General features: G+C 37.5%; 1 long non-coding RNA gene across 2 annotated transcripts; it reads left to right on the top strand.

The window, feature by feature from the left end:
* Positions 1 to 612: 612 nt before the first annotated feature.
* On the top strand, positions 613 to 22,393 carry LOC149709688 (uncharacterized). Of its 2 annotated transcripts, none has more exons than XR_016376046.1 (2): positions 613 to 1,068; positions 20,430 to 22,393. It is a non-coding gene; the product is annotated as an uncharacterized LOC149709688 (long non-coding RNA). The 2 variants fall into 2 exon arrangements; XR_016376055.1 differs by lacking the exon at positions 613 to 1,068 and adding an exon at positions 15,845 to 16,000.
* Positions 22,394 to 22,653: the final 260 nt, after the last annotated feature.

Below are 22,653 nucleotides of genomic sequence, written 5' to 3'. Positions count from 1 at the left end.
GGAAAGGTTAGGTTAAGTTAAGTTCAGTTAGCGTATGTCCACTCAGGAGTTTTGTTATGTTTTTTTTCATACGAGTTAATCAGTTTATCACGACTTTAAGGAGGTGAAAGGCAGACACTTTTGGAGCTTCTGGCAGTTTATTTTCGCTTCTAATAAGCCGCAGCCGATCTCTGCCGTCCTCAGACGTCTGAGGGTTTTGTCTTTCCCCTGAGAGTGAGGGGGGGGGAGAGGGAGAAGGGGGGGTCGTTCTCTTATTGAGTGGATGACTCCTTGGCTATTTATAAAATTAGGAACTCGTCCTCGACTATTTCCGTTTCGCAACCTTCATTTTTTGTCGTGGGTTTTCTAACTCAAACTTCCCTGAGCCAAAACTTAAACAAGTATAACATTAAGGGCGCACCTTTTCAATACTCATCATTTCCCGTCCAGAATTCTAGAAGATTCCACGGTAAACACCAGTCAAAATACTGCGCCAAAACATCCCAGCTATTGTCCCTTTCTAATCCTCTTAGTTCCTTAATTTCGAATTTAAAACTCTCTTATAAATTGAAATATTTCAAATTCTAAAATTTGCAATCTTATTTTGTTGGTGTTTCCGCGCGAGAGTGTAAAGGAATTCTGGGTAAATTATTCGTCATCAGAATGAGCGCGAAAAACCGCACGAGGAAAGGTAGCTAAGCCTAAATTGAATCTTTTTCAAATTAGGCTTAACGCGAGGCGAGTAAAATTCAACTGTCTCGTGTTCCCACGTCAAATTTACACACTTTTAAATTTGCTTTATTCTAAGCCTCGGTGTGTAATAAATTAGTTTTTAACCAGTTATATAAATTTCTAAATCTTTAACGATTGTCATTTAAATCCGGTGCAAACAATGAAAAAACGTAAAACGCTACCATCTGGTGACAAGGAAAGAGAGAGAGAGGGGGGAATTTTGCAGCAGCAGCGACGATCTTTTAACACGTGTTATTTCGATGAGAGAAGTCGCCTCCACGACGTCGGCTCCATAGTCCGGATTCCAGAAATCAAGAGAGAATCATCAAGACGTGGATTTCTTGAGGACCAACTTGGGTATGTGATATTTTAATTCTATTAATCCATTAATTAATTAATTAATTAGACTTAGCTAATTGACTCGTGTTAATTGCCTAAGAATGAAAAATAGGTTTAAAATTATAGTTTAAATAATTATTTATTGAGAGAAATAATTCTACAACAGCGGTATATATTTTGGCACTGTCCCCGAGTTAAAGAGATTATAAACTAATTAAGTATCATAATTATAATTTAAATGCAATTATCTAATTATTTATCGGTAGTTACTTATAACTAGAACTATATACTCCCTTTAAAACGTGCAAAATGAAGAAATCTTAGACTTTTAGTGGTTATAATCTAAAATTCTTCCTCGAACCCCTCTCATTAAAATCAAAACCTTTTCACGTCTTGTTTTTTTGATCACGCAAAAAGAAAATAGAAATAGGCTTAGTTGGGTAATATATTTTTTTGGGGGGTTCTCTAAGAGTGTCACATTCGAGTACTTAATTATCACTCGGTCCAATGCCTGAGCACTCCGCTATGTTCTGAGGGAAATAGTTTAAATTATCTCCAAGTTTAAATTGGCTACTTCTTTTTCTATTTAGAAAAAAAAAGTGCCTTCCATTGTTCAAAATCCGCAATACGTGACTGTGTTCGACAGTTTTTTTTATCGAGTAATCTCGGCTACATGCCTTTGACTGTGTTTTTATCTATGGGAAAATAATATGTAGTGACGCTACACGCTGCTGGCTGCTGCATGGTTCAAGGGGGGATACTTATAAATATTTTATGAAGGACCCCCTCTGATATTACTGACAATTTTTTATTTTTTTTTTTGGGATATTTTTCGTATGTTCTATTAAATAGATTGCGATATTCGCCGATTTCAAGTGCACTTGATAATATATGGGAAGTTAAGGCGGATGAATATACTATATTAAATCTCCGTGGTTTTTGTCAAAACTGACGGAAATAAGTTATTAGGAAATAGTCGAAAGTCATTTCGTAAGTTTTGAAAAAATGTTTAATTAATATAGGTTTAGTAATATTCAAGTGATAATGAAAGTTTACGGCGACTGAAAAGGTCACTTTCATTTTCGGGTTGCTCGGATTTAATTACTATATAAAATTATATAATAAACTCAATTATTTATTAGATTAAATTAAATTAGGTTTGAGAATGATTCTAATCACGATTATTTCGGTTTGATTTAATCACGACGAAAAAATGACGTAGTTGACAATTTTAATCACACTAATTACTTTAATTCATGATTTATGGTAGTAACTTTTGGTGGGAGTGGCGCTCCCCTCGTTTCCGTAACTTTTTAACTTGATTGCTAAAATAGCCTGGGCGAACTCTGACCTCAAAAACGGACGGACCTCTCAATTTATCATCCACTAACTACTTACTTTGCTAGAATTATTTTTTTTCTTTTTTGTGGTTCATTCTTTTTAATTTCTCCCGCCAAAAATGGACGACGTGGAATGACATAAACGTAAAAGCGCGCGCCACTGTATCAAAAAAGAAAAAGCACGTTCTCGTTTCCGGTTGAAAGTCACCGCCCCTCTTTCTCTCTCTAAGCCTAGGCCTAAAACCACCACCATCCACTTCTTTTTTTTTCTTTTAATAAATCTATTATCAGAAAGGAGCCCTGATTTTTATATTCGCAAAACGAACCAGCGTCTGGAGTTATAAAGAAAGAAATAATTAAGATATAGAAACTTATTCAGGGAATTGGAAGTTATAGGCTAGATAGCGATGATTCTGGCTGCGATTGAGATTTTAAAAGGGGGGTTTTCTATTCCTAGACTTAAGTTTTCCATGATGGCGTGGCTGCGTTCTTCTACCCTTGGTTTTAAAATGTTTCTTGTCGAACTTTTATTTTAAATTACAAACCGTATCAGTTTTCCAACGATGGAATTTTCAATTTTTTATGAAGGGAGAGTGAAACGCCAAGCTAAGCCTTGGTCTAAATTATTAATCATGATCACTTTCGCGAATTCGTTAAGCCTAATTTAAATAGACGGTATTAAACGGGTTAGTTTCGATCTTTTAATTATAATTTAATTAATTTAAAGGTGATGTTTGTTAAGAGGAGGGGAATTTCAATCTTAAGTTTATATAATGAACCCTAATTTAAATTCGTTTAATTGAAAGGAAAATGGGGTAGGGACCGTGTATAAAATTGCGTTTGACTGTTTCTTTAAAGGGTGGATACAGAATCCTTATTGTAGTGTTTGTTTCCTTTACTTAAGACGTCCCAATATTTTTCTTACACTTCTTATTTTCTCGAGGTCAGAGGGTCATTTGTAGGGCTGAGTTTAATTAACTACTTAAAACACTTTCTCTATCTTTTTAATATTGCCAAACGTTTTAGGAAATTTCGTTTTTGAAATATAATAAAAAGGGGTTTCTATCGTGTCGTCTAGTGGCTCAAATGAGGAAGTGTCACGAAATTCATAAGTGTATATTATTATTTTTTTTTCTAAACTCGTATCCTTTCTGGGGGTTAAAAAAACACGGCTTCGAGTGGCGTGACATTAACCTTCCATTTCCGCTCTTTTCACCCTGTATTTTTAGCGGTACTATTGATCCTATATATTATATCTTTAAATTAAATTAAAAAAAGATTTATAAAGAAAAAATCACGGACAGTTTAATTTGCCTGACAAATTAAAGTTTTCTTTGAATCTTTATGGACGGTCCCCTAATCTTAATAATTGCCCCGTTAAAGAGGCGGCGACACTTATTTTCTGGGCGGAGGAATTATCTGTAAGCGTTCAATTTTCTTCGACGGTGTAAGACGTTTTCTTTTATGTAAGTCACTGATACAAGGAGTCTATCTTCGAAATAAGCCGAAGGGAATAGAAAACCAGTCCGTGCGTGCCGCCGTCGCCATTAGTGGTCCAGCTTGTCTCTTAACATTTTGAACCATTTTCTTTCCTCTTTGTTGTTCGTTCGTTCTGAATCAATTGACATCCAGAGAACCCAGTGTCTGGGTTACCATAAGTTCGTAAGATATGTTCCTCCATAAGTTTGTCACTGGTTACAAAATGGAGCTTGTCATGAAGTGACGTAAGTCATGGATTCAGGGTAAAGCGAGGGAGGCCTGGTGAGACGCTGCTGTCAAATGGGGCTTAGTAATCCAGACTAAATAGGACCTAGATGGAAGTCCTGCATGCAAAATTAACCACCGAGTGTAGGACTTCAATTCTCACGTCCATCGTTCTCCCTCGAACTAGTTATCTCGAGCTGTGAGTCTCTGGAACTACAAAGTAAAGGTAGTGTCATACTTATGGAAGGAACATATCACTTATAAACTTATGATAATACTTATAAAGTCACCAATTTGATGTAAAGAGAAATTAATGACTTTTGGCAATCAAAAAATACGAAATCGAAGATTGTTAAATTTATTTGTGTGTGTTTTTGGAAATATTTTTATCATTTAGACTCTCGGAGACTTATCTGGTAAATTCGTTAACTTATGGTTATGTATATAATTTTAGTGCCCTTTCATTCTAAAGCGTGGACTCGTTGGTCCGTGGCTGGCTTATATTTATACATATATGTTTTTGAAACCAGCTGGTCCTAAAAAATAACTCTATTGTCTTTCGGATCCTTTAATGGTTTACAATGGCGATGCCTATGAACCATCGACGTACGGGTCCTTGCACTCTGGCACTCACTCGTCTCGTCTGCATGCCTCTCGCTCGCTTGGAAAAACTGTACTTCTGTAATTGGAAATTGGGGGGGGGGATAATATTGGTGACGTAGATATTTTCGATATTGCCTCTCTCTGGTAATTTTGTCATTTACGTTTCTGGATTATCTCAAAGCGCAAAGTATATACCCTTGACTGGTGGTTATTATTAGAAATTGATATACGACTAACTTTAGCTGAAAATATGGTTTGGTTACTTTAATGCGAACAAAACTCGCTCGGAACCAGTTTAATTTTAATTATTTGTGAACTGATCTAGGCTAGAAAGAAAGCTCATTCATTATTAGCGTTTCAAATTTTTGTAACGCTATTTCCACCGTAGGATTAAGTGGAAAATAAACTAGACTTAATTTTATATCCAATATCTATGTGGCCGTTATAAAAATTTTCATGTCCTCTTCCGCTTAAGTAGTGCCCATTATGGTACCGTAGACCAATTTGACCAGCAATTATCGTAAATGACACAAATAGGCAATATCGTTTAGGGATATTTAATTTATAAAAATGGGGGGGTCTTCTATAATAGTTCTTTTCCAGGTTTTTAAAAAAAAGCGTATCCTTGTTCTCTAGTCTTTGGGTGACAGAGAGGGTCACGTACCAAAGGCACGCGTGAGGGGTTCCCAGGACGAAACCTCCTCTCTCTTCTCATTTTTTGTTTCAACCCCTGAATATATCACAAATCCGTCTATATAAGGACCGGGTTTTGCTTAATTCATAGATATAAGAATATAATACAAACCATTCTCGAACTTTGTGCACCCATTAAAAAAGGCGGGATATTTGAAGGTCCTTACTGCCATCTGAGGGATTTAAGATATCTATGTAAACGTTAGCTTTCCTATCCTATCTATTTGGTAGTCTACGTATCTTTCGACTGACAATAGAGGTCGCCTCTCACCCCGGGAAATGACAAATGGCCCTTGTCCCGTAAACAGGGGTGAAAATATATATTTTTTTGATAGACATTTCGGCGTGGTATAATACATCCTCAATACGTGTATCGTGTATGAATGATTGCGCTAACCGCAGCCACGTGCTGCTGCTTTCTCCGTACGTATTGTACGAACGACACTTAGCTTAAGTTAAGCCTCGGTCAAACTCCCCCTGCCCTGACTCTTTTACCCGTACCCCGAAACAGGATGAACGACAAATTTTACGGATGGAAAAGTGCGCTAGTGGTGGTGCTGGGATCTTACCAGTGTCGAGTCGAATTTACTCTTAACGAATATGCTAGGCGGAGCGTTACAAAGAGACGTTTTTGTATTGAAACCAAGAAAATAGGCCTTGGTTTTTATATTTTTTTTTTTTCTAATTGTTCTCGAAATCAGTCGTCCGGCTAAAAAGAGATAAGTTTAGAACTTCCCTAATTATTTTTAGTAAACATTTGTTTGTTATTTATTACCGTGGAAAACGTTTTTGAAGTCATTCTCGTTTTTACCACCCCCAGCACCGGGACATTGAACACGTGATCCTCGTTAGTGTAGTGTCACCACCGTGATGGGCGCATCCGGGCCTACCACCCCTTGTCACCACCAACACCCAAATTTAGACAAAAGTATCTTGTCTACACCCTACTCTTGATTAATTGTTTTCTTTCTAACATCTTTCTTGATGTGAGACTCCTTGTCTCTAAGGTCGCAATTGTACTAAATATATTTCAGTTTAACGCCCACTAAATGTAGTTTATTTTTCGCCAAGGCTTAAATGGAGATATAAAATTTAGGCTTAGTTTTAATGACGTTTAAATCTAACTTAACTTTTCTCTTCAATTCATATTTTGGCCAACGCAGTACCAAATGCGCTTAGAAATAATAGAAAGTAAGGGCTCTCAACTTCTCAAGGACGGCGTACGTTTGCCTTTCCCCTCTCTGAGCTAACGAGAAATTTGTAGATCTCCGATTGGTCGAGCTTTGAAACTAGAGAGAAAACGCGACGACGGAAGGTTTTCGTTAATCTCGCTAGTCACTTTCCGTTCTTCCTATTTGCCTTTGGCTGTATCGATTAATATTTCTCGTGTTTTCAACTCTAGCCTCGAGGTTGGGTTATCTAATCGTGGTGGCACTTTTTACGAATAAATTTTTGAGGAATAAAATCGGTTTATCGCGATGAAATTGACCTTATAGTTGACCCCGAATAGTATATATCTCTAAAGATTTTCGCCGACTTCAGCGAAAAAAAAAAGAGTATTAAATCCATATAGTGTATATGGGTCTATTATCATTTTTATTCTGTAAACTGATCCTCGGATTGGACCCCTCCCATTTGGTGACCTTTTTCGTTCACGCTTAGCGCGATATTGAGTCGGGAAGGAAGGAACCTCGTGCTGAATGCGTGGGGATCCAATTTCGGACCTCTGTCCCGATAAGATATAGTTTCTTTTAGCTTCGAACGTGATAATTTTTTAAGACGTTTGACGTATGATTTTAAACAGTTTTCTAGCAATATTGCAAAATTTATTTTAACCTAATCTTTTTATACGATTTAGGCTTAGCAACGTAACTTATTTTAATTCGAAACTTATCACTTAAAACGTGAATTTGTTAGTATTAAAATATATGGAAGTGGTATATACGCTTTTAATATTCAAAAAGATTAAAAATTTGAAGTACTCCGAATAAATTAAATCAACGCGTTCGCTGACTGAACTTTCAAATGAAATTTATAATGAAATTCGCTTAATGTATAGTCGTAAATTTCCGAGAAATATACCAGGGCCGTTATCCTTGTCCGTCTTTTGACCCCGGGAACCATTGAAAGGGAAGCTAGGTTACTCGCCATTTAATCTAATCATCGTCTGGCCCTGCCTTTTGGCGTATTGTCTCTAATTCGATAAACGTCAAGCCGTAAACCAATATAAAGCGTACATTAAGATTGATTTTCGATCTAGTTATGTTTGGTATCATCGCGAATGCGTATTAAAGTTTAAGTCTATGGCTTGTTTCGCAATATGGTGTATTCTTATATTGATACGGTGTGCGGAGGAGTCCGAAAAGGGGGTTAAGCTATTAGACCACCTTTTTCTTGTCCGAGAAAAACAGATAGAGGACTGCCTGCTGGACGATAACTCTCCACTAGCTATTGCCGAGAGGTTCAACACTAAATAATAATGGGCATTAGTGACAAGGTACGCGGTTTGAAGGTCATGTTGGGTACCGTTTTTCACTAGGCCTACCTGAAATAGCTTCGTGTTCATGATTTCTTCGAAAATTGAAAGAATTACTTTGATTTCATAGTGATTTTATTAAAATTTCCCAAGATTTCATTTGATTTCAAGCGATTTAATGGAAAATTGGCAAGAATAAATGTTGATTTTATTTAGTTCGTGCAGAATGTTTACCGAGAAGCGTTGAGTGTCGATCCCCTCTGTTGGAATGGTACTGGGACGACTTCCGTTGGTTGTTCCGGACCCGAAAATCGTTTTAGTAGAGTATGTTTTGGCGTCATGATCAATGATGTTCTAAATTTAATGTAAATCCCTAAAACGGTCGTCAGGTTCGGTCGGGACCGACCTAGTATTTGCTTAACGTTTGCGGCGACGGCGGCGTTGCTCGATTTTCATTCAAAACGGGAACGCCAACCCCTACAACATCCCCCCCAACGCCCTGCCTGTCAGCTGGCAGGTGCCACCGATGACCGAGGTTTTTGAATATTTCAACCATACGCCTAAATTTGTTTCGCCTACTTGTACAAAATAAATCAAAAGAAGAAAAACCTTTTGGTAATGTAATGTAATGTTTGGACCTTAGTTGTAGTAGGTTTCCTCCTTCCGTGTTCATCGTGAAATATTAGTGTTGCCATAAAGATTTCCCTAGTTACAAAGAGGGAGGAGCCACGGGGACTTGACGTCAACATTGCTATAGTCTAAATTATATGGCCTGAGCTGACGACTTCCAATATGGAAGCCAAAACTGAGGAGGGTGTGACTATGAATTCTTTAAGAGAATTTCCACATTGGTCTACTACTCAGTTTGAGTATTCCGTCATTACAAAACCCTTTAAGTCAATTTACCCAAGCGCAAAGTACTCGACTAAATTACTATAGTTCTAAAAATATATCTTTTAGCGGGCCAAGACTGTACATACGTTCCTAGATCCTCAATGAATCTGTACGTACATAGAGAGGCGACCAACCATCTCACGCTTGAAGGGCTTCCTCCTTACCATTTGACTGACTGTTCTTACCCCCCCCCCATCCACCCGCTTTAAATCTAATAGAAAAAAACTGGCGGAGAAAGACAATTAATTAGCGGAGGGGACCCCACTACCGTAATAATATACTATAGTTGGCCTCCTTTAAACGCCTAAATGGCTACCAGCAAGTGTTAATGCCCAAAATGAATCTACTTCGGTACTGTAAGTGTCCTTTGTAGTAGGCGTGACCAGTTTATCACCGTTGCTATATCCTTTAGTAGGACGTGAACATTGTTAGGGTGTTTGTACAATTAACAAAGACGTTTCATGGGGCTTCAACGTTACCAGTCCTTTTTACCAGATGTTTCGTCTGTCAAACAACAGTTTTCAAAGGGTCTATTTAACGAGTTTGAATTCCTCGAGCAGACGACGCTACTCGGTTTTAAGTACAACTTCGTTCATTTTTAACCCCATCGTATGATCGTCTATAATTGAACAGCCTGCATGCAGTACATGGAATATTCTCATAGTGTTTAACAGAGTCAAAGGCGTATTGGTGCTGGATCATTAAATCTTTGGGTGGTGTGTTGGGAAGGGGGCTGTGTTCCTGTCCCGACTTAATTATTTAAGTTGTTCATTTAAAACGGAAGGGTGCTTTAATATATATTGATGTGCTGAGCTCATTGTTACGTCAAGCACGGTTCTTCTAGGGTAGTTGAATTAAGTAGATGATCCCCCCTCGCCCCTACCACCACTCTGTCAGTCTCTCTCTCATTCGTTCATTGTATTATATATTCTTTGATTGCCTTATGAACCGAGTCTAAATTTCCTCCACGTCCATTATATTATAGAGAGTGCTCAAACCTCTTTTCATTATAATTATTATAAAATAGGCATTTTCCCCTATCTGTTTAACAAAAGGTAAATTCCGCTTCGTTTAAAATTTAAATTCAGATTCGTTTTTGTAATTTTTAATTTCTTTCACTTACGGTTGCACTCTCTACGATTTAAATTAATAATTTATAAATGAGCTCTCGTGTTTAATTTATTTATAACTTGATGAATTTTGCGACTGAATCCAAAGTTTGCAAAGATACTAACGTAAAACTCTTTGAGCCCTCGACTTTACTAAATAGTTATATCACTGAAGTTTAATACCCATGCCTTTTAATCGGATCTGAATATCCACTTTTTACGACTGGTTCCTATTATTAAAATTAAGTTTGAGTGTTTCTTTTGGGGGGTCAAAGTTTAACAACCTTTATAGATTATGCGCCACCATATTTTCCATATCCCAGACGATGGAAGTCCATACGTTTAAAGCAACTTAGCAGCGTATAGGCCTAGTGGGCTGATTTTTTTTTTTTTTTTTTTAAGAAATAGGCTTTATAAGATGGCATTAATTCATAGACACGTTTCTAGGCTGCGGTTATAGATCATTTTTATATTCGTTGGTTTGAAAGTCCTCTTTTCGCTTTCCTCCGTACCTGCACCTCCTCCTCCACAACGCGTAGTAAACGCCTGTATTAATATTGGATTTTGAATTCCAAAATGACTTTGTCATTTCTTCTGACACTTTTGCAAAATGCCAAGTTCGTGATTTTTTACGCGATTTCGATATGCCCAGCAACGTTGTACGACTTTTACCCGAAAGGTTAAAGGAAGAAAAAATAGTGAAACTTCTTTGGCATCTAAAAACGTTGCTCGTATTTTGCAAATCAATTTTTATATACACCATGTTTTTTACCTAAATTTCACGAAAATAAAAATAAGGAATGTTTGTTTGGAATGATTTTTAGAAACACTTCCTATTTATATTTAGGAAATATTTATTTCTATATAATTATTATTTAAATGTAGATATAGTATATATCTAGTCCTTTAGGGGCTTGGAATTACCTTAAGTAAATCATTGCAAAAACTGATAGGTATTATATAGGGGCTGAATGACTATCGCATGATTTGTTTAGGTTTAATGTTCACTCTTAATGTTTATCAAATTAAACTTTGAACGGACCCGGTTGCGGTTGGCTTTTGAATTTTACCCTCAATTAATCGATTTAAAGCGCTATAATTAAGAAATTTACCAATTTTCCCCCGAGGAAGCGAAAATTGGCCAAAAATCAAGTCGTGGACCGTAATATAGTGTAGAGGTAATTCTCTGTAGAGGTAACAGAAACCCGCTGTTTATTAGAAGTTACCTTTAATGCAAATCAGGTGCACGTAATGGCTCGAAAGAATGCTGAAGAAGTTTTAAACTTCACGAGACTCTATCTTTCCACGTGAATTGAAGCGGGCGGGGATCATGTGCCCACGTGACTAGTCTCTTTAGCCCTCGTGACCCGCAGCGAAAAGGTCCTTGTTTTAATGTAAAATATACGTAGGGCCCAACCAGCTAGGGATAGTTATATAAAAACGGTTTGGTATATTAGTATTCAAAGCCATTCTCTGGCTTCAATCATCGAAATGGCCGATTTATTATATTGTGGATATTGATTTTGGGGAGTTTTCCTTGATGTCAGGCTTATCAGGAGTATACGTCGAAACTAAATCACGCTTATTTTTATAAACTGATTTTAGACTGAGGGTATTAAAATCCCGGTTTAAAAAGTCCATCTATAGAATCCTTGGACAAGTAAAAAACAAAAGGATAAGATAAACTATAGCTTCCAATCTCTATGGCAACGTACGCGTGTCCTAGTATGTTTCTTTTCTTGCGCAATCAAAACATCGCTGTCCTCTACCACCAACAAGATGTTATTATTATCCTCGAACGCGTGTCCGTTTTGACCGCGCGCGACCCATAATCGCCAGCAACCATCTTAGAAGTCATCGTTATTGTTTTTGTTGGTTGATGACCCCTTGCCCCCGCCTGATATGGATACGTACGTTGTACAGCCTCCTTCCCTTCTCTCTATTTAATGGCTTTTAAAACGATATCATGATATTTCGATCATGAACGAAACCTCCTTGCTGCTTGGCTATGGTAGCTAACCGGTTCAAATGGTCCCGCCGCTGAAATTCGTGCTAAGATATCCTAGTACATAAGTATATGTTCCTTCCATAAGTATGACACTACCTATACTTCGTAATGCTAGAGACTTATAGCTCGAGCTAGTACGAGAACGACAAACGAGAATTGAAATCCTACACTCGGTGGTGGTTAATTTTGTAGGACTTCCATCTAGTTCCTATATTTAGTCTGCATTAATAAGCCCCATTTGACAGGAGAGCCTCACCAGGCGTCGCTTTACCATGAATCTATGACCTACCTCAATCACTTCATGACAAGCTCCAGTTTCTAAGTTACCAGTTACAAACTTATGGAATGAACATATCTCATGAACCTATGGTACAATGTAGAGTTGATTGCAAGAAAATTAGGCTTGAAACGTATTTAAGCATATAAATTTAAAAGAACATAATTGAAAACTAATTTAGGCCTAACTTCACTGTACTGTTGTTCGCATTATATTTATCTTAAATATTAAAACCCGATAAATAAATAGGCAATGTTTCCCAGACCAATTTTTTTTATCTGTACGTATAATTGTTGGTACTTGAAAAAGAAATGATAATAATGTGAGGCGCACCTGTTAAAGATATAAGAACGATTTATATACCAGTACGTATTCATTATATCGTAAAACACGGGCACACGTGTTCTATACGCCTAGTATGTGTTTATCCTCGGGCCATACAGACATATATGAGAGAAACATTATTTCCATAATATTTTATCTAACCTGTAATTTTCACGTATATACTATTACTACCTGTTAAATAATTGATATTTGTATCTTAATGAAGTTCCGTTACCCGCTTAACTAGTGTTCCTTCAGAGACCATGGTGTAAATGCCTAGTTAGGTTTTAAGGACTATATTGTTCGGGGGAAAAACACCTTTATAATATAATGTAATTTTTCTTTTTGGTTGAAACGTTTTACCGTTTCATTTACCGGTATGTGAATAACTGTAATTGCTTAATAGGCGTAAGTAGCTAGTAGGTAATTTCTTTAAATATATACGAAACCGGTTTTCGGGGGTCCGAGACACCATATAGCTGATTGACTGACCTCTAAGGAGCGATATCATCTCTGTTGGAACGTAGTTTGCTCGGCCTAGAGATCGAGGTCCTTAAAAGGTATTTCGCCCTTTTAAAGAAGAATTTCATCCCAAAAACCTGACGGGCAAGATTTTTTGGGGGCTTTCTCGTTCTTTTTGCTTCGTCGAAGAGCGGGGGTTACAAACCAACTGGCGCTATAGCTGGCCCGGCCACTCAGCTAGCTGCCTACGTAATATTTTCATTCCATTTCCTATTCAAGTTTAGCTCAAGAATATTCAATTTCTGTTTTTGGTAATGATATCGGGTGAAATGTTATTTATAATAAGGATGAAATCAGTTATTACAAAGTTTTGGAGAGGTCATGAAAAATATTGAATGAATTTAATTAAGTTTAATATAATATAATATACAAATTTATAAATTAATTAGAAGAAATAATTAAGGCCTACTCTAGAGAGGTGGAAGTTTATTTTAAACTTTGGATATTCGTGGAAGTTTTGAATTGATTCATGATATAACTACGTAAAAATGTTAAAATGTACTTTGATGGGCGGAGACCGTGAAAGGCAGGCGCCCGTGTTAGTTTTTTTTTTTTGCGCCATAACCAAATCCCGATTTGGATTTATCGTAGCGAATTTAGCAACGGGAGATTTTAAGTAACTCTCCGCGGTTTATTTGAGTACTTGATAGACTTAAGTCGCGGCGCCATACCATTACCATTCTCCCTTCTTGTTTGCGTTTCAACAAAATTAATAAATTATTATTATACCGATAGGTAGTCGTATTTTATTTATTTAAAGGTAAAGTCTAACCCCAACTAGATTTTGGCTCTTGGTATTATTATATATATGCGAATAGAGCTCGTTTCAAGCTGTAAAATGGTACAAATTTCGTCAAAATCGGGCTGTAAATAAGGAAGATATTCCAGGTTAAAGATAGAGGGGGGGGGAATTCGTTCTGACGTCACGATGAAATTGTGTTCTCGTAATATTGTCGCGGTATCTTTAGTTACGGACCGATTTTAATGAAATTGGTATCATTTTGAAGGTAATTAAGAGCTTAATAAGGAACCAATGTTAATTACCAGAATTAAATCTCAGCGGATAATTGAAACAAACTTTCAAGGCAAAGTGCATGTGATTAAAAAGCGTAAACCCATTAAATTTTTTGAGGAAGTATCTCTTTAAGGGGTAAGCCAACCAACCGTTTTGCTATAGCTGCCTATTTGGTATATAGTCTATATCCCATCTGTTAAATCGTTTGTCTCTCTGACGTCATTAAAGTATTAGACAAAAAACCCGTGGGTCGGTGTTCGACCTCCTCGGGTATAATCGTATCCCGCCCTGCTATGCTGAGACTTAACAAAATGGTTTTGGGGGACCACGAAAAAAATGGTAACATAAAAAGCATTTGGATGGAAGAGAATCTCTCTTGAGTCTTGAATGAAGAAGTGATCTGCCATACGTGCCATCGTTTCCCATTCGAAATCTACACTCTCCTCGATTGTGCTTTAAGATATTTGTTTAAGTTCTCTCCATGGATACTCTAAAAAAAGGATATGTCATTGGGTAATATACTCGCTCTCTATACGGCGGCCATTTTATACTCGAATTTGATTTGTGATTGTCTAAAGTTTTCTCTCTTTTTCATTTGTTAAAGAAAAGTTATAGAAAGTATTTCTTTTTTTTTTTTGGAAACAAATTCTAGTAGATTTTTATCTTTGATTGTAAAATATGACATCCGCTTTGCCGGGCTGGTTTTATCCAAGAATCATAGCGTGAGTTTATGATATATCTTTCCTAACTTATGGATTTTATTTTAATCTAATAATAGACGTAATGTTTCTACACTATTTTGCCCCCCGCTCTAACTGGAAAATATTTCTCGTACATTCTTTAATAATTAGCGGAAATGATAGGTTCATTAAGAGCTACTCATTCTCGTAAGCGGACGGCGTAATGCGCGCGCAAACGCGTCTTCATTCCGTTTATAGACATCCATTTGAATCGGTTTAACCACTATTAAATGGTCCGGCACTGTAATTTTAGCGGGTTTTAACCGTTCATTTAGTTGCCCCTAAGCCTAATCTGCTAGACTATAATTCCGGGCCATTCGAAAAAACAGTTCGAAAGTAAAAAGTGCCGGGAGGGAGGGAGGCGAAACCGAGATCTCCTCCGACCGAAAGTTCTCCTTGAGTTCCAGTCCAATTTTTTATATACTCCCTGTTTTAACTATAATGAAAGGGGTCGTTTATAAAGTTAATAACGTTACGATTATAATCCGTTTTCAATAAATACGTAGTTTCCACTAAAGTTTTTTTTGTTTTACCGTTCCCCAGTGTTGCCAGGCCGTTGATGATCCAAGATTTTGCGGAGAGAAAGGCTAGCAGTTCAGTTTCACACTGAACTAGACTCGATCATAGAGGGCCTGACAACACTGCGCTGATGTTTAAGCTGGAGAAATACCTCCCCCACCCCGGATTTAGAGACAACTATTTATAGATGAATTTTATTTTCGACCTAGTAGACATTTTAAAAATACATTAATATAATTAATTTGATAAAAAATTGCATCGTCATCTCCATCGAATATTTCGAACAATCGCCACTCTCGACCAGTAAGACACCACTCGCTCGGGTTTCGGCAAATGGTAGCTCGCTCGTGTGGCCCCTACTGTCTTTAAAGCCAGTTATTATCTTCGTACAATGTTAACTAAATTTAGTGGAAAAATGCCAGAGAATTTTGTAGGCTTCTTTTAGGTAAAGTCCCCAATTACAGCGTAACGAAGGCGGGAAAAAAAGTTGTATATCCCCCCCCCCGAAGAGTTCAGTCCCCCTGTCGGCTTAGTTTTAGTTGAACGCGCCTGCATTCTGTTACGGTCTCGTAAGTCGCCGATTTGACGGCGAACAAAGTCGCGAGTACGGGCTGAGCTCTCTCTCCGCTTCTTCACCGATATATTTTCAGCGGTCGTTTTTAACCGAAATATATTTCATCGCGTAAACTACCCTTAATAAAAGGGTGTTAAAAATTGCCCTTCAAAGTAAGTAATACCTATTTTTACCCGCTCTATTATTTCGCTTCTCGCGCTTGAATTTAGCGCCATTTTTCTCGCGCTTTTAAACGGAAAAAGGCGGGTTTTAATGCCACGTGGCTTGGCGGCTACCTTTTCATAATGACCAAGGCCCGAGGGCTTTTCCCAGTTTAGTTATTTTAAAACGATCGGATTAATTTACGCGAATGAATTATTACTTATATATTAATTACTGAAGTTTTATATTTATTAATTTTAATTATCAACCCTACTAATTATATTACCAAAATCTCCGCTAATAAATTAATTTTATCGCCCTTAATTTTAATTCCCATTTAAATTACTTTAATAGGTCTGGGTAGGTTTAGGTTTAGGCTTAGGTTCAACAGAAAAATTGTTAATATCAAATTTAAGTGGTAAGTTAATAAGCCTTTGGTATTTAAAGGGATAGTAAAACGACGAGACTCCAGTTTGGTTTAGCGTCACTTTAGAAACAGTAACGGTTAAAATTTAGCTTTGAAATGGTTTTTGGGGGAAGCTAGTAGCTCTGATAATATAATCTGGAACTCTTAAAAAAGTTAATGGGTCCCTAGGAAAGTTTTTTATCTTTTGTATAAATATATATATATTTTTTAACTGCACCAGAGATAAAATGTTTTTCGGAAAAAGAAGCTTACTTGTAGAGAAAGAGGGAGGGAGGGCCTCCTCAATTTAATCGAAATGTATCACCGTTGACTGATAAATAATTTTGACATTGCTTGTTCATCTCCATATTTTAACCACCCTCTCCTTCTTCTTCCCCATTCGGGTACCCACTCGACGCGGCGCTTCATATATTTATTGGAAAAGATATAAATATGTCGTGGCATCCCAAAAGCGATACCAGAGAGTGTCTCTTCCATTTTATACCAATGGGCTTTTATAATTACTTCCGCTCGGACTTCTAGGATTAAGTTCAGTACTTATTCCAAACGCTTCTAATATTAAGATGTTAAACTGTAAGGAATTAAAAATATCAACCTTATTTCTATGGACGAGGCAGTTAGTGACGAACCCCTCGACTCTCTCGCTCGTTGTCTCTAGGGTTTAACCAATTGGTTAAATTTACGTTATCAGTTTTTTATTTGAAAATTATTTTCAACCGAGGAGTTTTAATTGCCAACGTTTTATTTAGTACTAGCCTGGTAGATTTCAGTCTCTAAATGATATCCCCGGCCCTCTTTAGCTACGTTTCAAGTTTAGGACAAGTTAAGTTGAAACGGTGCTTGGAATTTGATGATGATACTTAAGTTCAATCGATTAAGTACTTAAATTGGTAAGCGATTTTGTTATTTTTTCAACTGGGTCATTCCTTTTAAAGGTCGAGTGGAATCTATTTTAGTTTAAGCGCTAGTGTACACCGAAGCCTAAATACGGGGGCTTGGAAAACCCACGTTGAGTTTTTAATGGGCCCCTGTGGAAATGTTTTACCCGTTGTACACCCATGTTAGGATTAGGAAGGAAAGCCCCCCCCCCCCCCAAATTAGGGAAAACTCTTGAACATTTTATTTATATTTAAATTGTAATCGCTTTCAATTTTTAAAAATGATATCGGTTGAGTACGTTCTTAAGTGATGATTGCGGAACATTAAACTTAATTAGTTTCGATTTAATTTAAACGTAAGTCTATGACAATAAGTAAACATTCGGTATATAACGTTATCTACATATATTTAGGCTAAATTGTCTTGGTAGGTTAGCCACCCTCCCAGGATGCATTTCGGGCATCATCCTTTGCTTTCCGTATATGTTAATTAGGGGGAGGAGCTAAAATTTACGCGGCCATATTGGTGGTTTCAATGAAATCGGAAGAAAAGCCTAAACCCACCAATATACTTACTGTAGCTATCGGAACCGTGATAAGACTTAGGAGGGTGTGACGTACAACTGGGCCAAATGAAATCTCCCGTATAGGGGTTATTAAAACTACGCAATCGCTTTAATTCAGTACGCCCGGGGTTCCCCAAAAAAATATATATTGCTGTGGTCCTCTTTAGAATTAGATCGTCCTGGTGGTGCATGACGAGACAAAGTAGCTAAGCTCCTCGGGTCTTCTCCGATTTGGAAAGTGGTTTTAATTCTATTTCGCAAGGCGGGGGAGGTTATCATTGGCGACATTCTCACGCGTCAGTCATTCCCAAATAGATCATAGCAGCAGCACCAGCAGAAGTCCGTCAGTTGTTATACAGTCAAGTCACTTTAGAAGTGACTGACTCCATTTCCTATAGCTGCAGTGTTGGCTGTAAGCCTAGTTTGAGTTTTGCCCTAGCCCCGCTGCTTGCTTGCTTCCGTGTGAAATGTCGCCACCGCTATCCTTAGTTGATGGTATATGCTTTCTCTCTTTCTCTCTCTTGTAGAGTTGTAAGTGTTGTTGAACTAAACGGAGAGAGAGTTGGGATTCCATGGCAAAAAAAAAAATTGCAACCTCCGAGGAAGTAGCTTTGAAGTAACTTCCTAATTTAGTCGCCTGGATATACTCATTTAAGTTTATTGTTAAAATTTAGCCCCTTAGCACCCCTCGGCCAAATGGTAGTATTCCCCCTCCACGGATTTTTAAAAGTTTGTACTCATTTCTGATAGTAAATGAGGTGGGGAACACGATGCCGTCAAAATTTTTCACCGCAAATGATTTTTTTTAAAAAAAAAAAAAAAAAAAAGGTAGCACATATTACTTATGGTTGTTTGTATATTTGATATTTGGGGCGCGTACACTTGTTTAGATTATGTTTGGGATATTTTAGGTTCAGGTTAGGTTCAGGTTAGGTTAGGTTAGGTTTAGGTTAGGTTCAGGTTAGGTTAGGTTCAGGTTAGGTTAGGTTCAGGTTAGGTTAGGTTCAGGTTAGGTTAGGTTCAGGTTCAGGTTAGGTTAGGTTCAGGTTAGGTTAGGTTAGGTTAGCTTAGGTTAGGTTCAGTTTCTATTAGATTTCTCCTTTTCCAAAATATTGCAATTTTCATAAAAAAAAATTCAAAAAAAAAATTTCAAAATCATTTGCGGTGGAAATTTTTAACGGCATCGTGTTCCTCACCTCATTTACTATCAGAAATGAGTACAAACTTTTAAAAATCCGTGGAGGGGGAATACTACTATTTTACCCACCCCTCTCCCTCTCTCTATCTAGAATTGTTGCTGTGTCATTCCACGTTTCCGCTAAGGGTATAATAGAGAGTTTAAGGTAATGTAAATTTGAACGCCATGTGTTTTACAGGATGGTTAATTGAACTCTATGTTATTCTAATTAATTACCGGTTTCGGTTGTAATTTCTTAGCTCAAACTCTCTATACGTAATTTCTTGTTCGTATATCGTCTTTTTATTTAATTAATTACGTCATACGCCTATCAAATTTCAATCAAATTAACATAAAAGGTTTGTGCCTGGCGGACCCCCCCCCCCCCTTTTAATGACTAAGCCATAAGCCATATTTATTAAGTACTTACGCCCCCCTATTTAATTTTTTTTTAAATTAACTTTAAAGCGTATGTGAATTGAATATCAGAATTGAACTGAATTTAATTCGGACCTTTTTTACGCATAAATCTCGTAGCTAAATGAATAAATTAATGGATAAATTGCAGTTAAGCGGAGTATTTTCCCGTAGCAAAATGTTAAAACCAATTAAATCCGTCTTTCACCGTAGAGAAATCTCGGGTTGGCTCTCGTTAGTGTATGGTACGGGCACCAAGTGTAATTTTCCCCGATTGCTTGTAAAGTCAGTTGCCATTAGTCGAGTGCCATTTTAAGATCGCGTGCGCTTGACCATACCATACCCCGTAGGGACAAAAAGAATGTTGTCCCGAACGGAAGCTATCTGACCACACGCTATTGTACGTGATGTCATGGTCCCACTAGCACGCGGCTTAAATTAGCGCGCCAAGAAGAAGCGACCGGGTCACGTGGTTGCTTGCTTCAACTTTAGGGGGTCCTTACTAAAGCTATATCCACCGTGGTGTTTTTTTTATTATTGGGGGGTTGGGGGGAGGTTAGTCTAAATTGTTTCTAAATGGGTATAATGATACATTCGCGTTTTGTTTAGGGATTTTTTTCCCCCCTTGGTTTTTAATGTAAGTGTATTTGTGTAGTTAAATTTAAGCGTGATTAATTTTTAAATTGACGTGGAAACCAAGACACTCAAAGACTAGTAGATTCCAGATTTTTCTGGAATGAAAAAGATGATACATTTCCGAGGGGTTCGTCACTCGGCGTACCTTTGAATTGTTTCGTTATAATTCTGTCTTGTATTACTTACTATCTGATCTCGAGAGTGGTTAGTTGATACTGGAATTTATGTTTGCTAGTTTTATCCGTCTTCACTTGAACTCTACACCCTGACATCTTGAAACCGTATTCGCTGATAGGCATTTGAAGACTCATATTGGTTCTTTTCTTCTTTTTATTGCAGTCGCTGCATTTCCCTGGAAGCCAGAACTCCGTGGTCCCGCCAGATAAAGAGAGAGAAAGAGATTCCAACAACAACCTTGATTTCTATCCAATGAAGATAAAACTCGTTAACGCGGCGCGGCCTCAGTCTCAACCCCGAAAAGAAGAAGACGAAGTAAAAGGCAATCCTGAAACGTTTAAGCAATGGATAATCGAAGGCATCTTACCGGGCAGTATTAGATTGGCTTTGATATGGCTCTAATACTGTCAGGTAAAGATGTCCGCGACATCCTGGTCTCAACAACGCGTCAAGACAATGTATAGATTTCAATGCAATGCCGAAGTGGAATTTATCTTCACGCCGAATGCAATGCAATGGATGGAAGAGTCTATTTGTATTTATGCAAGAGACCACCGTCACTTCATGTCGCGTCAAATTAGCCGCATTTTTGTAAGTTGTCGCGATTTTTTTCTGCCTAGTTTTTAATATAAAATTAGGCTTAAAATTAATTATCACAATCAGCCACGTTTTTATCATTCCCAAATTAAAATATTTAGGAACTCGGTGTCTCGGTTTCAAAGGGTTAATAATAATAATATTCGGTCGTATGTCGTATATAAATATATTTACGTTTAGACGCTATCGCCTTAGCGACAAATTTTTAACCAATAGATTTCTTTCTTAGAATAAATGCGCCGCCAATCATAAAGGCGAGGGGTTCCTCACTAGCTCGAATTTTAAAGATTAGACTCCCTCGGTGGGTGATAAATTATTTTAATCGCGAATAAATAAACCTAATTTATAAACTATCCCGCGACCTTTTCGACCTCGATTAAAAGATCGAAATTTTTATCTTTCAAATTTTTCCCTTACAAATTGGCGCCGTGACGGAGAAGAGAGCGCCATATTTATCGAGAAATCTGACTTCTAGAATTTATGTTATTGGCAATTTTTAATTAAAATCATCCATTTATATCTTCAGCTATTGATAATATCATTTGATCCACCCGGCCCAATTTTTCCTTTTTAATTTTAGCTGACGTGTTATGCCTAGATTCGCGTATTAAATTACGTTAGTGAAATATAAATCCACTAAATTAAACGCGACCCTATTTAAAAAAAAGAGTGGATACATTTTAACATTTATTTACAAGTAAGGATAAAGTTATCTCTGAATAATTTAAAATTTGCCAAATTATACTAGGCAATATTCTTAGTACGAAAATAAGCCGATTTTAGAGGTTCTCTTTAGAGCAACGTGATTAGGCTTAATGACTTGGCAATATTTTTAGGCGAAACTCCGCGGTTCATTTTAAGGTTTAACGGATATAACACTGCACTTGCGTATTAAAGTTCTTAAGTGCAAACGTAAATTATGAAAAGAGGTTATACGAAACCAGCATCGCGCGTCTGGATTGAAATACAGTGACGTCAAATTATGGGGTTAAAGAAATATGGAAAAAAAAAAAAATTGTGGTCTCTCTCTCTTTGGATGCTAAATAATTTTAGGCCGCGGCGGCAAAAATATAAGTTTTCAAGACCATTTAAGGGTAATTTATATTAAAGGAACTCGCGTGACGTGGTCGCTCTACTTACTCTAAGGCGGCGAACCGGGGGGTTTCCACGTACCCGTTTGAAGAATTTTTCGAAGCCCTTATAGCCCTCGTCTTTTATTTTTTTAAAAAAAATATATACGCCAGTCGTGGGCGACTTGATCCCTCGGAAAAGAAAAATTTCGGTTTGCTTAGCACTGCAGTGTTTTTCTATAGCCAAGGCCTACGGCTGGACCGGAACTCTAGCTGACCGAGAGAGATACGTTGCCGCGGCTGGAGTTTGCCGTTTCAAGTTCCCACCCCAATCCGGATTAACAACTACTTCTACTTCGGAAGTCCATCACCCGAAATCACGTAATCCCCCTACTTCTCGGATTACCTACTCCATGAATTGTTGTATTAATTGATGAATAAAATATACTTTAAACGATATCGGAAAGTTCTACGTGTTATATTACATTCCTGGTGTCGTCATTGTATTTTATTTAGTAATGAATAATAAGCCTATGGAGGTTTGTACGTTTCATTAACCCTTGAGGTTGAGCCGGATGAGAATGGGGCGACCACCTGTGAGAGATAGTTTTTAGGTTGGCGAACCTCCGAAGCTGAAGAAGACGGAATCCGCTACTCAGGCAAGGGCCTTTAACCTTTTTGGAACGCTCGTTCGTTGCTAGTTTCGGGGTAGGCCTAAA

This window comes from Phalangium opilio, unplaced genomic scaffold (assembly GCF_054372755.1).
Source record: "Phalangium opilio isolate 3A_F unplaced genomic scaffold, DU_Popi_V2 ptg000011l_1, whole genome shotgun sequence".
Lineage (NCBI taxonomy): Eukaryota > Metazoa > Arthropoda > Arachnida > Opiliones > Phalangiidae > Phalangium > Phalangium opilio.
Note: the sequence above shows the minus strand (reverse complement) of the source record. Positions and strands in the feature narration are given on the sequence as shown.